Below are 11,190 nucleotides of genomic sequence, written 5' to 3'. Positions count from 1 at the left end.
GATTCTTGTCAATGTCATTTTCAAGCCTAGATCTTGTTACCAGCACCATCCAGGGGAACTAGAGTTCAAGATTTGGTTACAAGACTTGGTATAATTCAAACTATGACTAGCCAGGGTTTCCTCTAGTTAGTCTTTACTCATTTTGGAGCTCCTAGAGAAGATTTGAAGAAGAAATGGTGGGTTCTTAGATATTTTAGTAATTCATGGTCAAGAAGAGGCTCATTTGGAGGTTATTGGTCTAACTGGGGTTAATAGAGTTTAGGAATAGCTTAAACATGATTACTTTTGCTAATCAATAGTTTCCCTCTTCTCTCTCAACCTGTCTGAGGCTTCCATAGCTAAAATGTTGCTGAGATCTTTCATCCTTGTCAAGATCTTCATCAGCTAAGTACACCATCTCATTCTTTACTTCATTTGGAGTATTTGGAGCATTTGGAGAAGCATATTGATAAGAGATGGAGCAGTTTAGCCATGACTAAGGAGTAGCATATTTAACATAATTTCCACCACAATTTTCAAGCTGTCTTTTGGTCATCTTCTTTAATTGAGATCTCATCTCTGATGGATAATGATTGACCTCTAGCACTTCGTGAAGCTTCTTTCATAGAGGTAGATAACATTCTTCCAAGAATACTTCAAGATTTAAGGTCAGCCATGGATTCTCTCTCCTCTTCTTGTTGAGTATTCAAGAGAATAGAGAATTTCTTTGATATTCCATAGGACTTTCACTTCTTAAAGCTCCCTGAAGCATTTTCTTGCTTAATCCTTCAAAGATTGAACCATTTCCTTCTCTTCAAGCTTCTTTCAAACCCTAGCCATGGAGTTCAAGAACAACAAGCTGAATCTTGCTTAATCCTTGAAAAATTCATGGGGCTTTTACTTAAATACCTTTTGAATACCCTTTTTTACATTCAAAAATAAAGTTGAAGCAAGATTGATGCAATTGGAGAAGATTTTAGGGGATTCTTGTTCTCTAATTTGGGAAAAATAGGGCAGCCACAAATTCTTCAAAATTTTGATCAATTTGGGGCTTATTCTTGGGGATTATGATGATTTTTACATTTGAGCATCAAGTACAAGCCTTTACATCAAGATTGATCCAACATTGGAGAAATAGACATTGATTCATAGCATTTCTTTCTTCTTCTTGAATACTTAGGCAACTATGGATTCCTGAAATCACTTGGATTCTTGATCTAAGCAAGGAATTAAGGCATCTTTTGAAGCTTTTGACCGACCTTCATCAAGAATTGAAGCATCTCTTGAAGCTTTGAATTAATATTCAGCTCTATCTGAAGGCAATGTATCGGATTCATGGATATTTCGACATTCTTCAATCATTAATGTCATCAATTATAGATTAAGTTTGGCATTGTTGAAGATTCTTGAAGACTTCAAGTGGACTCTTACTCAATAGAAGGCTTATATGGAGCTTCCATCAATATCTTGAAGGCATCTGATCTATTTCAATAATCCACAATAACTTCAAGCATCAAACAAGGTACTATCTACTTAATTTTAGTCTCTCCAATTTCAAATTGTTGAAGCTTAGCCAATTGTTGAGGGAGGGATTGAATTGGGCATATCCTCTTTGTTTGATTGATGATTCCAATCCATTTATGTTGAAAATTGAAGGTTTATACGTTGTTGATTGAGCCTCTATCATGTATTGATGGATAATTCAACCCTTTTTCTTAATTGCAACAATGATCTCTTTCATGATTAAAACATGCATAATGGAACATTCCAATCTAAAAATGTCAATGAATTCTTGCTCATGTGACTGCCTAACCTCTAAAATTTTGATTTCTTGTGGTTCTTTACATTGAAATACCCTAGGAATTGTAAAAGGTGAGTTTAGTGGATCAGTGAATCACTAATTACTAACGGTAATCCTTTCTCAGCCCTCTTTAGTTCATTCAATTTTCAATTCTTACATCTCATTCAATGCCCAAAGCTTTATTTCAGCCATGCAAAGCATCCTTATCTTCTAGAACACTAGTACTGCCATGTATACATACAAACTGAGGACAAAGGTTGAAGCTAGACGAGATAGCAAGATAAAAGAGAAATGACCCTCCCTTGCTATTTAGGACTCTGTAGGGATGCACAATTTGGCTCAGAAGGAACTTTGCACAGCTTCCAGAGTTTTAGAGCCCATTTAGATGCCCTATCAGCCATTTTATCCCTCACCACATGTGGAGGACTATGCATGGCCAATCAAGATAGAATGGATGAAGATTGAAGATAATTGGAAAACATGCTCAAGATAGGGCACTAAAATAGTGTGAAACAGGGCAGTGAATACAAAAAATTCACAAGATATTACAATTTTACTGAGTTTTTACACATGGATATTTGATATTGGAAGGGTACACATATTGTATTTCAGTGGGCATAGGTGTATGATGCATGCCATGGGTCAAAAGTGATAAATAGGGCAATTAGAAGGTCAAACAGGTGTTGTCACAGTCTAGACAGTCATAGAAAAGTGAAATTTAGACTTAGATATTTTTATTCTGACATATAACTCTCATATTCATTACATAGAGGACAATGAAAACTTAGATTCTAATCAAGAAGTTTGGAAATACGAGTTGTGGAGAAAAAGTTATGCCCATTTTTCTAACATGTGGTTACTAAAAACAACACCTGAACCGCATAACAAGGCAACATTGTTTGTCATTATTTCACCTAAAGCCTTCATTCCAAGTTGAAAACTCTTTAAATATCATATATCCCCACTTGATAATCTTCCTATTGAGCTATAGAGCACTTGGATTGGAGCTATATTTGGGGAGAAACAAAGGATTTATTGATAGGCAGTCCACTATTACAACACTTTTCTTTCAATGGCCAAGAATAAGAAGAAGGACCTTATTTGAGAAGTAATGAATGATGATGTTAGAGAGTTTCATGATGGTCAAAATTACACTAATGAGACTCAAAATCATGAGCAAGGATATGAAGACATTAGTGTAGGAGTTTCCTACCGTATGCATCAAAGGATTGAAGATACTCATGAGCCACATGCAATCAAAATAATGACTACTTGTTATTATCCAAAGAGCTTGGACACATGAATGAAGGGATTTCCAAGGACTTGAAGAAATTGAATGAAGGATTGATACAAATGAATGAAGGGTTGATGCAAGGAGTGGCACAAATGGATAAGGGGATTACTAAATTGTAGCAAAGCAATAAATCTCTATTTGAAGAGTTTATTTCAATTATAAGAAACATGGATAGCAAATCACAAAGAGAATCTCAATCTATTAGTGACCCTCATATGGTCTCTCATGATACCAATCCATCCCATCTTAATAAGGAAAGTACTCAGCCTATTATTCCTACCTTTGAAAGAGGTGAATTGTCAAAAGCAAGGGGGGTAACTTCTTCTCATCACAAGCTCATGGCAATCATACTTCAAGGCCTCAGTTCAGTAGCCCTAAAGATGATAATAGACGTACAAACGAAAAAAATTACATTAGGTTGGATGAATATCATCATGGATGTGATCTGTTTTACAAATCTTTCTTCCATTAGCCCACTAGTGTACTTAAAGGGAATGCAGTCAATAACCAAGCTCATGTTGATGGGAGGAATGATAGAAAAAGATTAGTCCAAGATCATTGAAGTAAGGAGCATATCTCAAACAGTTAGCCATTGTCACTTGGTTTTGGGAAACCCTCCCTTGGGCAACATTCTTGGAATAAGGATTCATGGAGACAACACTCTTATGGACAACCAAATTGCAATTTGTAGCTATCTTGCAATGAGAAGGAGTACAAAGAAAATATCAATATCACCAACTTCAAGGGGAAATTTTATTCATGTTCGGAACGGGAGGAGTGGATCAACAAACTTGAAATGTATTCCACTCTCTATCCTTGAAGTGATGGAGCAAAATTTTATTTTGTAGCTCTTCACCTTGAAGGCTACGCTCACACTTGGTGGCGATATATGTACAAGGTTGGCCAGCATTTTTCCACATGGGAAAAGTTCAAAGTGATGCTTGATGTTTTTGTTTCCCCTTTGGAAAAGGAAAGATTTCGAAGAAGATAGTACACATGGGCCCAAAGAGGGATGCCCATTAGAGATTATTCAAATACCTATTTGAATCTCTCTATATATGTTGAGGGCATTGCAGATTTTCCAAAGTTCAACAAGTATATCTTTAGCCTTGACCCTGCCTTGTCATCACAGGTGGGAGCTCAACAACCAGAAACTTTGCACAAAGAAATTCACTTGGTTGAAATATATTCTCAAAAATACAAGAGAGATGCACTGAATTTTTAGCAAAGAAGTTTGGAGAGTAACTCTCCAATTAGCCTATAAGATATGGACAAGTTTTCAACCAACGGAGAGAGGGTTTTAAGTAAGAAAATAGGGGTTTCAGCAATCATAACAAGCAAAGTGCCAACTTTTCCTACTGTTTATGCTTCAAAACAGGGTGAAAATTATACTCCAAAACAAGGATAAAATTTCAAAAAAATGGTTGAGGCAAAAGGGAGTTTTTCAAGGACTAAAAGTGCTCTAAAAATCACCCAAAACAATTCCAATATTAACTGTTTTCCTCATGACAAATTAGGAAAATGCATGCCAAAGGATTGTGCTTTAAATGTGAGAAGAAGTGATCCCAATATCACAAGCTGAATTGCAATGCCAAAAACTCCAAAATCAACATGGTGATTACTCAAGATGTGGAAGTTGAAGAAGAAGAGGAATAAGAGGGCAATTTATTGCATGTTTATACTTATTCAATGGTGGAAGAAATGCATGAAGAAGAGGATGTCACCAATGATGAATTTTTTGATCCTATGGACAATCGATCCGGGTGACAACAATGATTCTCATTATTCCTTATGTGCTATTTCACATAATGCATGGATAGGCTGCAAATGAGAAAATACACTTTGACTCAAAGGTCTCATTAACAGCAAAGTTACACATATTCTTGTGGATATGAACAATACCCATAGCTTCGTCAATACCAAATCTTTGAGCGAGCTGAACCTACTACCCGTTTTTATGGAACTATCCTTATGGATACAAGTTGCAAATGCTTTATCAATGCCTCATGCAACTACCTCACACTTATAATCTCGTAGCATTCCTCTAAGCCCTCAACATATCGAATTGGTCACTGATGTGCATACTATGTCAAAACTCTAACCTCTTTGCCTCTCATTTAATCTAATAACCTTGTACTTATGAATACACTTCTCCATGGATGCATGGTGTAGCATATAAAGAAATTTTACCTTCTCCTCCATGGCTCCATCCATCCTCGTTTGTATCCCATTTCTAACTACCATATCTCTAGTTAGTCTATCTTTGTCCTTGAGGGTCCATAGTAATCTATTATATGTATCCACCATTACAAGCCATTCAAAAATATGTACCAAGTTTTGTGATGCTAGCTAGCCTTCAACTATGTTGCTCTTTGTACGAGAGCCTATTATCACACAAAATATTTTAAGGTTTTCATGAATCACTCCTCCAAAGAGAATATCCACTGACTATACCATCCTATAATCTCCACATCATCCACAAGATGTACTAGGAAGAGGTGGGATTTTATCATGACCATGCTTGTGGGTAAGTACTTCTAAAAAAGACAAACAATTTCCATTGCTCCTTGCTTTGGTCAAACATATCTCTAGAGTGAGACAACCCAAGATTGTGATCGATAGTATGAGCTATCACAATTTCAATGCATTATCTATTATAGATGAATGCATAATAGAAATTATCAAAATCATTTAATCAAGCTAATAACTATCTTGACCAATACAAACATGGTATTTAAGTCCTATTAGTTAGTCATCTTTGATAAAATTGATCATGAGAGAGTGCACCACTAACCATCGGTGTGAAAATAGACTTAATGATTTGCTTCATCATGCACTTCTATTTGGCGGATAGGATCCAACAAGCACAAGTTAGTTGTACTTGACTATCTCAACTTGTTTATGTCCAATACATCTTACCTATCTCTTTCAAATCCATCCTTACCCCTAGAGTGTCTATTTTTATTGTGATATCGTCTTACAACATGCTACCAATACTCTTGAAAATGTGCTTGGGATCCAAAATATGATTGATCTACATATGAGTCCAATATCATAACTTATAGAAAATGGAGAGAGAAAAAGAAGTACTAATACCTTGCCTTTAGATCACAGAGAGTACTTGCTTTGTTACAAATAAAATATATGATCTAATTTGTCAACAAGTGCAAATGGAATAAAAGATGAGCCTTTGTTGTTGCATTCCACTCAGAAGCAACTCTTCATGGTCTATCTTCCACTCATACTAGCTTCATGTACATCCTTGTAGGAGGTTACCCAATGAATTCTTCTCTCAAATCATTGCTCTCTAGAAAGAATGCCACATGGCCTTGATAAACTATCTTCTTCATGATCTAAGATCTTTAGGAGTCCCAACTTGGGTCCACAAATAGGAATGCATGTCACATGAAGTGACTAACCCTACAAAAACGGCTATATATAACATGATCATAAAAGTGCATATTAGAGAAAGCACCAAGAATGGAGACTTGTTTACCTAAGCACTCTCCTAGATGTGGAAAGTCGTGCATGGTCTCTATAAGAATGCACATGGGAATTCATGGTAACATGAAGTGACTAGCCCTGCAACAACCACTATATAATCAACATGATCATCAAAGTGCATATTAGAGAAAGCACTAAGAATGGAGACCCATTTACCTAAGCACTCTCCTAGGCCCAGAAATTCATGCATGGTCCATATAAGAATGACCCATATATTAGACCACCTCCTAGAATGCTTGCTCATGTCTTTCTTTGTAATTCACTCTCCTAAAACATATTATACTCATCAATAAATGGATGAATATAGACATCTATATTCTTGACTTTATAGCATCTAGGCACACAAGTAAGCTAAGGATAAGCTTTCCTTTCTTGGTAGAAAGCCATGTTGTCAAGCCTACCATGCTTGATGTTTGAAACATGTGACAGACACATGGTATGAGCAAAAAGTGTTTGAGAACCTTTTCAAGGACCATGTGATCTTGTAGTGCTGAGAAATATGCAATCACACCCATATGTGCCTCTTTGTATGGAAGAGCTAGGCAAGGAACATGCAACTCAATCTAGGAAGAGTTACCTTTATCCCATATAAGCACAGTGGAGGAAAGTGAGTGGTATCATCCTGCAACTATAAAATACTATACTTGATAATCATTTGAATGAAATGCCATTGTACTTTGTACTTTCGGTTCTTGTCATTTCTTCTCAAGATTTTGTTTCTGAGTCCAAGCTAATCTATCTTGGAACCTAATTCACTTGAGTAAGATTCTTGTCCAGTCATTATCAACATGCTTCTTGTCTTTGACTTCCAACTTCCATAGCTAACCTTGCTCAAGATCCTTGTTTCTCAACATGGTATCAGAGCCATGGTGCTCATGGTTCAGCTAAGTTCACTACTTCTCTAGCTCCCCACAACCTCTGGTCAGCTCAGCTCTAGTTAATGACTTCATCTCATCTCTCCACTCTTCTTGATCTCCATTGCCAATAGCACCCTACTCACTTAGAGCAGCTAGATCTCTTCAACCATGCCATATCTCACTAAGATTTCTTCTGTGGACATCTTCTTTAGGTTAAGGCACTCTCATGTCCTAAAAATTGACTAGATTGATGTGCACTATAGCTGCCATTGGTGTTTTCCCTAGATCTGGTGCAAATTTCATCTCAATAGCCTATCGTACTGCAACCGTTGCTACCTAAAAGCTCCATGATTGCTCTAGCTATCTTAGGGCTTTTGAAGGTAATGCTATGGGCTCTCTCTCTTTTGACAAATTTTGAGCCCAAATAGTCCATTATGGGAGCTACTACATCAAAAAAACCAATTAGACCCAGGAAACCCTAAAGGGTAGCCATAGCTACTAGTCTTCAAGCTAACTTATTACTTCATTTTCTCACTCCTCTTGGCTCAACCAAGTCACTGCCACTCTAATTTGGTGCTCCATGCAATTCCTAGAAAATCAAATCAGCAATAAGGGGAATTTTAATATCAAGCATCAAAATTCAACATCAACCTCAATAAGCATAATATCTTTTGATACTCATTTAGTGCTTCTTAGCACTATTGCTCTTGTGTCTCTTGACAGAGTTAGATTAAAATTTTGTGCTAATTTGATTCCAAAGATTTTTTTTTGCTCCTACCATCTAGTATGGGCAAAGATTCACCATCATGCTACTTCAAAGGAACGTGCTTCCACACATGGCAGACAAGGATAATACTAATACTCATGAAGAAAGGTCTATGGTCAATAACTAGTGGACAGGAGAAGAGACCCAGAGATGCTACTCTTATAGAAATATAGCAAAAGAATGATGACAAGGCCCAAGAAATCATCAAGCTTGAGCTTGATGATAGTTATATCCACCATGTAGACACATATGATACATCTCAAGCCACTTGGGAACAATTGGACACACTGTTTGGTGCCCAATCTGAATCTTCAAAATATGGATTGTTGATTAAGTTTTTAGGTTGGATATGAAGGTTAATACATCCCTTACAACTCATCTTAATTATGTGGAAAGTTTTCTAACTCAATTTGTAGGGATTAACTTAAAAATGAAAGAAGGCATATGCATTGGAGTCTTGCTTAAGAGTCTTTCTCCAGAATTTGGTAATGTCTACACCACACTAATTAACATGCCAAATCCAAAGCTGGTAGACATCAAAGCATCACTCCTTGAAGAAGAGAAAAAGCTCAAAGGTAAAGAAGAAGCAAGCACTTCAAAAGAAGAACATGTGCTCTATGTGAACAACAAGTACAAAGGGAAGAAAGACATTGTTTGTGACTTCTGCAAAAGAACTGGACACATTGAAAATTTTTGTCATGCCAAGAAAATATGACATAAGGCTTACCTTGAAATTGTTAAAGATGAAGAAGACCATGAAGAAGAAGAAGAAGAAGAAGAAGAAGACACTCAAGAGCATAAGGACAAGCCTCATCAGTCCTTCTATTCCCACTATTCAAACTGACAGCATTGTATGTACTTGCCTTAATATTCTTATCATAAGACTTGTACTCATCATGTAATCTATGCACCATAGCCTCTACACACTTAGTGAGGCCTTGTAATAGCCCCTCGATATTTAACCATGTTTGTGGTATGCCCACACTTAGCAAGGTTCTACTCATAACAACCTCTGTATACTCAGTGCTTTTCACGATTGTGATTGTAGGGGGTGTTGAGAAATATGCAATCACACCCATACGTTTCTCTTTGTATGATATAGCTAGGCAAGGAACATGTAGCTCAATCTAGGAAGAGTTTCTTTTATTCCATAGGCACAGTGGAGGAAAGTAGTACCATCCTCTCAGGGAATTCGCTATATGTATACCCTCTATATCACATGAGGTCAAGGTCTATTTATAAATATCCTTATCTGTGAATTTTTCCTTAATAAAACATAACCCTTTTCTATAAAATGTTTAAAAAATGTATAAAAATAGTATTTTAAAAATCCCTTATGTTGAACCCACATGATATATGCATATATTTATGACTGAACTCCTTGGGACCCCATCCTGCAACTATAAAAGAGTGTACTTGACAATCATTTGAATGAAATGCCATTCTACTTTGTACTTTAAGTTCCTATCATGTCTACTCAAGATTGTGTTTATGAGTCCGAGCTAATCTATATTGGAACCTAATGCACTTGAGTAAGAGTCTTGTCCAATCATTATCAACATGCTTCTTGTCTTTGACTTCCAACCTCCATAGCTAACCTTGCTCAAGATCCGTGTTTCTCAACATGTAGACATTGTTGATTTCTATCTGTAGCACACTTTGGATAGGTAGCCATGGGCTCATATTCTCCTTAAAGGAGCACACTATCATGCACAAGCATGTATATTGTTGTAATCCATACTTAATTTTTGCAACACTTACCTTGCATCATTAGCACATTGTGGCATCGTGTTTTCATATGGTAACGTGTGACATTTCAATATTTTAAAAATCCCAAAAGTGACTAAAAACTTAGTATGCATTTTTATAGAATAAAAATATCAATGTATTATGTATTTTAATAACTTGATCACACTTGCATCGCTCTATCCGTACTCTACTTGTATACTCAATAGTGCAAGAAGTGTCTTTGAGGAGGATACTAAGCACCCATTATACAATGGTATGGAAGTTTCCTCATTTAATGGGTGAGAGGACTCAACATCCATGGGTAGTAATACCTCAATTATCACTTCCATATTTGGCTCTAATATATGAGAATGGTCTAGCTACTTCCTAGTTTCTTCTCCAATGGAGAGTGCATTAGAGAAAGTGCCTTCTAGAGGATGTGTCTGTTCAAGTTATCCTTGCGTAGTACCCTCACAAACTCTTCTTACCATGCATATGAGATTTATTGCTTGTGTTGAGTTATTCCCCTATAAGTATTTTCACAAATATTGCAGAATATTACACTTATAACTTGTACGTGCACCACAATTGGTGCACATTTATGCATACTTTACTCATTGCTAGCTTGTAGTTTAAGATCATTTGATCAATTATTTCTAGCTAGAACTTTCTGTAGTATCATGCGGGTCTATGGATAAATGATGTTTTTGGAAAACTTTCCACTTGCACTATGTACAAGGATACAAGATACACTGATTGAGATATGCCTCTTGATCTCCAGCACCTCCATCATCATCATCAATGCTCATTTTTGCTACAATGCAAATAATAGATCATCCACAATTCCCTCTCTCTCTCTCTCTCTCTCTCTCTCTCTCTCTCTCTCTCTCTCTCTCTCTCTCTCTCTCTCTCTCTCTCTCTCTCTCTCAATTTCTCTTTCTTTCTCTCTCTCTACTTTACTTTCTCTCTCTCTATGTTTTCTCTCTCTTTTACTTTATCTTTATCTATTTCCCTTTCTCTACTTTTCTTTCTCTCTATCTATTTGATACTAATCTTCTCTCTCTCTCTCTCTCTCTCTCTCTCTCTCTCTCTCTCTCTCTCTCTCTCTCTCTCTCTCTCTCTCTCTCTCTCTCTCTCTCTCTCTCTCTCTCTCTCTCTCTCTCTCTCTCTCTCTCTCTCTCTCTCCCTCTTTGTGTGTGTCTGCTTCTTTGTCTCTCCTTCATTACTCCCCAACTCCCTCGCTATATCCCTCTCTTTCTCA

This window comes from Lygodium microphyllum, chromosome 23 (assembly GCF_053477565.2).
Source record: "Lygodium microphyllum isolate KBCC chromosome 23, Lygodium_microphyllum_v1.1.10, whole genome shotgun sequence".
Classification (NCBI taxonomy): Eukaryota; Viridiplantae; Streptophyta; class Polypodiopsida; order Schizaeales; family Lygodiaceae; genus Lygodium; species Lygodium microphyllum.
The sequence above is the reverse complement of the archived record's forward strand: the minus strand, read 5'-3'. Positions refer to the sequence as shown.